Here is a 7,115-nt window from a genome sequence, read left to right as displayed (position 1 = left end):
GCTCGAGCTCACGGCCTCCATGGCCGCGGACCTCGAGTTCTCGAGCTCGACAGCCATGGTGGCCGCGAGCCGTGAGCTCGAGCTTCGCGACCAGGGGCAGAGAAGACGTCGGCCCCAACAGCAGAGCTCGAGCCCACGGCTCCCGGCGGCCCTGGCCGCGTAGCTCGAGCTCGAGTTCCACAGCCATGGCGGCCTGGAGCCTTAGGCTCGAGCTTCGCGGTAAGACGTCGGCGAACGAAGGGACAGAATCCATCAGCGGCAAGTCAGTTGCCGAAGATTTCGAGGGCGCTCTTCGACGCGGTCCGTAGCGGCTGTGGCTGGCTCGAGGTCGGAAAAGGGAAAAGGGAAAAGAGATTAGCCGGAGGAAAGAGTGGGTAGGAGGTCGGAGAGGTTAGGCGAAAGACACAGAGACAGAGAAGAGAGTGGCAAGACAGACAGACGAGAGAGAAATTTTTCTTTTTTTCCTGAGTGGTGGACCCCCTATTCGACACGTGTCGTAAATTGAATGGTGAGCTGAGCCACGTAAGTTTTACAAGGCCTGTATCTAATATTTTCTCCGACTGGACCTGTCTTTTGGAATATGAAGCAATTTTCACTCAAAACCACAATGATCGGTTCGTCTCGGTTCGGCCTGGTTCGGTCTAATCGGTTGGGAGCTTTATCTGCTGAAGTGGCGAGAAATGCTGTAATGGGACGTTGACATGTCAGCTTGGACGCAGTAGATACACTGACATTGGCGGCTATTGCATGTATGGATCTCAATGATTCAGTTCGGACGGAATCGTTGGGAGATAAGCTTGAATCGAACCAAATCTTGCTATAAACTGGATATGAACCGAGCCAAAAATCCAGTTCGGTATAGTTAGGTTCGGTTTTGATTTTTCTTTTTTCGATTTTTATTTTATTTTTTCTTTTCCATTTTCCCATTCTTTTTTTTCTTTTCTTTTTTTTTTTTGTTTTATGGTGGCTAAGGGTTGGCGACCCTCGCCAACCGCGGGCGATGGGTTGTGGCCCCTCACGGAGGAGACATCGTGAGCCCTCACGGCCTCGAGAGTCCATATTTGGTGAGGCGGGGGCTCTCGACGCCCTCGCCTTCATTTGTGAGGGGACCACGACCCCTCACCGACGGGTCGGCAGGGGTCGTTGGCCCTTCGCTAGTGGCCATCGACTCTACAACCCTTAGCCACCAAAAAGGAATAAAACAAAAGAAAAGAAAGAACAAAGGAAAAAATATAAAATAAAAAATGAGAGATTTTCGGTTCGGTTCGATTAATCGAACCAAACCGAAATTAACTAAACCAAAAAAAAAAAAGAATGATTATTTTTCAATTATTCTAACCGAAAATCAAATTGAATCAAAATGCACAAATTTTTTATTCGGTATGGTTCAATTTTGACATCCTAGTTGCTTGATAACCACGTTATCAACCTCAAACCGGACATATCACGTTTGACACACGGCATGGAGCTAGGGAAATCGGTACGTTTTGGGGGCACATGAACTCAGTGGGGCTGGGGGTGGGGGCGGGTATCTTCACTCACCAGACGCGTGAGCGGACCTACGACGTGGTTTCCGCCGCGGTTCTGGAGGTTCGAGAGGCGGCGGCACACGGCGATAAAGCACCGGCCGTGGACGACTTGGCGTCGACTGATACCGACAGGCGGGTACACAGCAGGGCTTCTGTCGCGACCCGGCAATGCGACTCCAGAAGTTTGGAGTCTTTCGGGGACGGTTCAAACCGTGAACTGGACTAGGTTTCGTGGACTGACGGTGGTCGGCTGCTTGAACACAAATAAAACGGAAGGAAAAGTAGCAAGAACATGGATTGATGGCGAGCCCTATATCCCAATTAACCATGCGAGTCAATATCACACTTAAGTTTAATTCCTTGATTACGTTTGTCACTTTAGGATTTGAGCTTTATTCAATGCGGTTAAACAAGATTTGTCGATCGGATTCCGAAAACAATCAGACACGCTAATTGATTTTATTTGAATAGCTGAACGAACGAAGAAATATGGAAATGATCATCATTGAAATAACAAAGAAAGAAAGAAAGCAAGCTTGTCTCCAGCAAGAACTTAATTAGCATGTGTATTATAGTGAATGGGACAAAATGCGAATGCATTACACAAAATAAATTTTAATAACAAAGAAAGCTTGTCTTCAATGTTTTAATGTTTACGTTTTAAATTTCAGTCTTCGCTTGATTTACTTATTCTGACATTTTTCATCAGAATTAAATTATTGATTGAATAAATATTGCTGAAAAAATAACAATATACCGATATGTATTAGCATCACGATGAAATGCTGGAGAAATTGCAAAAAAAAAAAAATCAAAACATATTGTACCCGCATCAATTTGGTCTTAAATCTTTCAATTTGAACTTTTTAGTCATAAACCTTTTCAAAATTTTCCAATTAAGTCCTTCAAGCTAATTTCCCCGAAATTGCTAACACGGGCGCCTGGTTGTCCCACGTGGAATGATGGATGCTAACGTGATTTTTTTTGTTATTTATTTTTTAATTTCTTTACATTTTATTTTCTTTGTTTTTTTTTCCACTATGGCAAGCTAAGCGACCCACACTCAAATTTGGCGAAGCCACAAAGGCCCTGGGCACCCATGGCCAACAAGACAACCCTCGCCAGCGGCTAGCAAGGGTTGCCGGTACCCTAGCCAACGTAATTAAAAAAAAACGTAAAGACAAAAAAAAAGACACAAACTAATACATTAAAAAAATAAGGAAAAAAATTCACGTCAAGACTGTCGTAGCGCTAACCATGCCACATAAGACAATCGGCGTCCACATTAGCGATATCCGATTTAAGACTAAATTGATCAAATTAAAAAGTTTAAGACCAAATTGATATATAATAAAAACCCAATTTAGCCTTGAATTTATTTTTATCTTATAATAATTATTCAACTTTAGGGCAACCCAATTACTAAAAAAAAAAAAAACCCAATTTACCTTTTTTTCTCAATAAACATTCGCTTAGTTAGTACCAATTTCCTAAACTATTTTGTCTTGTAAAAATCAAACCTTTGGTCCAATTTACTCAATTTTTTGTATCATAAAATATACCAACTTTACCTAGGTCATAAACTGTCTCCATTAACCTTTGTCAAAATCTCCTAGTGATTTGCCCAATTTTCAATCTCTGTGTTTGGGATTGTTTGATTTCCAACGTCGGAGAGTTCGCCCATGAACAATAGCTGTGCTGAGAATTTTCATTTCTCATATGCAATGAGAAACTTTATTGGAAGGTTAATGGGGCAAACTTCTCAAAAAAATTTGTGATTTCTTTTATGAGATTGTATAAATTTTAGGTTAAAATTTGGACAAGATCCAAAGTTGGAGTTTTCATAAACAAAAAAAAAAAAAGTTTAAAGCAGAATAGACATAACCTAAAGTTGAGGATTTTTTAAAAATTATGGTAAAATGAACAAGACGCAAAGTAGAGTTTTATGATACAAAAGTTTAAAAAAAAATTTTGGTATCATGATTTTTCCTAAGTTTATGATCCTTTTTTTATATATAATTTCCCCATGAATGCGAGACATTGTTGTTTGGATGAGATCACAAGACAACACTATTTAGCTATTACTTTGCTCACTTCCCTTTGCCTCCAAGTTATGTCCGACCATTTATTCTAAAATAATGTCACTTCGTATCTTCCGGCCATTCAAATTATCGGTGGCATTGAAGTGATCGATTTTTCACCAAATGGGCACTCAAGGGAACGCCCAAAAAGGCTTGGCACTAAAGTGAAGAACATATGAAAGTAATGACACGTATGATATTTGTCCCCTTTCTAATCATATAGTAAATGACCAACTTCAAACTTTATTGTAGTAATAATTATAGTGATGATGATGATAGATAGACAAAAAGATAGATGATACATCTTGGTAAAGTCCAAATAAATTAATTGGTTTTGGCGATTTTGTCATCTTTCTTTTCAATCTTCGAGATAATTTTAGGATTTCATTTTGTATTGTGGAATGATAATAATGTCGTTGTCTTATTTTTAAGTCTTCAAACAATCCATGCATCTCGGACCCCAAAAAAAAAAAAAAATCCATGCATCAAATGGATAAATTGAATCTTAAGCCCTTGGGCTTCCTTTAGTACAAGGATCGTGGGCCTTCCCATCTTAATACCATTCCAACATCAACGTCAAGGCCCAAGAAACTTAACAAGCCCTTCAATCGACGGCGAGGATTCTCTGTCCGGATATCCGGACAAATCGAGGCCGTCGACATCCCAAGCCCCAAGCTTATTCAAAGCAATACAAAACCCTAGTTTTCACTCTCCCTCTGTCTGTGCGCAGAAGAAAATCCCGATCCTCTTTGGCGCCGCGCAGTCCGTGACCTTGCGACACCGCCAGAGAGACGGTAAGTCGGAACTTGACTCCCGTTTCGGGCAGCGGATCCCTTGATCTGGTTTTGTTTTTTGAGCGGATCTCGCTTCTCTTAATTCGTTGCTATATGAGTGCTCGGTGTAGTGGTGACTTGCATTGACTTGTATGTTGTGTCTCGTTAGTGATTAGATGCGAGTATTGAGCTCATTTGAGCTTATGTTGATCTGGGTTTTATGTCAAGTTCGTTTCTTTGGCCTGCAATTTTCTTGGGTTCAATATTTCTTTCCGCGAGTCGTGTCTGGTTGAGTTCAGGTGCGAGAGAAACGTCTGTTCTCTTGGAGTTGGGGATGGTCATTCCAGGACTCAGATTTGAAGCTTCATTTGTTTAAAACTTCAGGGTTGTACTATGTTCAATCGTGTTTCTCCGGAAAGTGTTTTTCCCCATGAGCTGTAGACTGATAATAGGTTCAAAATGGAACTGGATTGCATATGCAAGTTCCTTGATGGATTTGTATGGTTAAGATGTGCACGAGATACATCTGCCCATGCATTTGTTCCCGTAGATCAATGACACGAAACCTTCGATTCCATTTTCATGCTAGAGTATGGTATAGTGCTATTTTGGAAGCACTATTGTAATTTTTTACCCTGGTTATGCTGTAGAAAGAAATGGCTGAGGTCAAGGCGGTGGTTCCAGAGTCGGTTTTGAAGAAGAGGAAGAGAAATGAGGAGTGGGCTTTGGCGAAAAATCAGGAGCTTGAGGCTACCAAGAAGAAGAATGCTGAGAACCGCAAGCTGATTTACGTTAGAGCGAAGCAATATTCGAAGAAGTACGAGGAGCAGGTACTTACGATTATACTTCTCGATGATTACACTGCGGTGTTACCAATTTATAATTCAGCATATCTTATTCTTATGGGGTTGCCTTTTCGCTACTGATGTTCACAGGAGAAGAAACTGATTTGCTTGAAGCGTGAGGCAAAATTGAAAGGAGGCTTCTATGTTGACCCAGAAGCTAAGCTTCTGTTCATCATCCGTATTCGTGGGTAAGTTATTGCTTGTTGCCAAATAATTTTATGACCAGTTTTCTCATTTTCTGATTTGGGATCTTTATTATTTTCAGTATCAATGCAATGCACCCGAAAACAAGGAAGATCTTGCAGCTGTTGCGTTTGAGACAGGTGAGTGATCAAGTTTTTGTGTGTGTGCAAGTGGTGACTGTTAAGGTATCATGGAGAATTATCTTTGTGTTTTGATTATAACGTGTAAAAAGTTTCACCTTACACGTCGGTAACGAAGTCCTCAAGATTTAAATTTATTAGAAAGTTGTGTATGCTGATCCCTATGCTCAGAGAAAGGAAAAGGTTTATTCAACTCCAGGATTGACCGCAAGATCTAATCACCATCACAAATGTGATCATTCTTTTGTTGAGCTTGTGTACTGTTATTGGAGTAATGATGGAGTCGAATTTTCTGGATGATGTTAGTGTGATCAACTTTCCACACTTCTTTTGAATATGCCTTGCTTATTAATTCTTTACACCTGCATTTTTCCATCGTGCTTCTTTTGGAGCAGATCTTTAATGGGGTCTTCCTCAAAGTAAACAAAGCAACTATGAATATGCTGCACAGGGTTGAGCCTTACGTGACTTATGGGTAGGCTTTTATCATGATGTTACCTGCATGGCTCATGTTTTTGTGATGCATCTCTACTGATCCATTTAATGCGTGCCTATATAGGTACCCCAACTTGAAGAGTGTGAGAGAACTGATTTACAAGAGGGGGTTTGGAAAGTTAAACAAGCAAAGAATTGCTTTGACTGACAATTCGATCATCGAGCAGGTTTCATGTTGGTTCTTTGTTGTGTCTGTGATTCAACTTGTCCTCTTGCTCTTTGAAGTTTCTCTCGTTAGAAAATGTGAATAACATGAGTCGATTTATGTACAGGCCTTGGGCAAGTATGGCATCATCTGCACTGAAGACCTCATTCCATGAGATCATGACCGTTGGACCTCATTTCAGGGAAGCTAATAACTTCCTGTGGCCATTTAAGCTCAAGGCACCACTTGGGGGCATGAAGAAGAAGAGGAACCACTATGTTGAAGGAGGAGATGCTGGAAACCGTGAGAATTACGTCAATGAGCTCATCAGGAGGATGAATTAAGTTTGTTGCTGTTTTAGTAATTTTGCTGTTTTGAGGCTTTGAATTTTGCAGAAAGACTATTTTAGTCTGGGTCGTTTTCAAGCAGGATAAGATTTTGCTCAGGAGGCTCATCTTTGTGATGGTGTCCGTCTTTTTTCGATTGTTTACAGTTAAATTTCGTATATTTAGCCAACCAAACCAAGACTCGATGGACACCAGTGTTGAAATTAAGGTTGCATTTTTTAGTGTTAATTGTCATCGCTGAAAAGTGTGCCTCGAAAGCGTTTGAGAGAACAGTGTGCATTCTGCTCGATGCGTTTGGCTAAGCTTTTGGGTAGACGATTTGGGAAAATGTACGGGATGGTAAGAGGTTCTTTTGAAAAAGAATTAAAAAACGATTCGTTTTATTGCTCCAAAGTAAGTATTAAAAACATGATTTTAATAAAAATATCTTTTAGTACAGTAACTTTTTTAAAAGATGTCATTAATCATTTTTCAAAAAATATCGTCTAAATTTTGAATTTTTTGTGAAATAAAAGCATTTGTATAAGAGGTTTTTTTTTTTTTTGTTTTGTTTTGGAGATGTTTAGTATAAACACAT

General features: G+C 40.2%; 1 pseudogene; it reads left to right on the top strand.

Annotated features, from left to right (window-relative positions):
- Positions 1–4,264: 4,264 nt before the first annotated feature.
- Positions 4,265–6,758, top strand: LOC115752740 (annotated as a pseudogene).
- Positions 6,759–7,115: the final 357 nt, after the last annotated feature.

The sequence above is a fragment of the Rhodamnia argentea genome, chromosome 2 (genome assembly GCF_020921035.1).
Source record: "Rhodamnia argentea isolate NSW1041297 chromosome 2, ASM2092103v1, whole genome shotgun sequence".
In the NCBI taxonomy this organism is placed as follows: Eukaryota; Viridiplantae; Streptophyta; class Magnoliopsida; order Myrtales; family Myrtaceae; genus Rhodamnia; species Rhodamnia argentea.
Note: the sequence above shows the minus strand (reverse complement) of the source record. Positions and strands in the feature narration are given on the sequence as shown.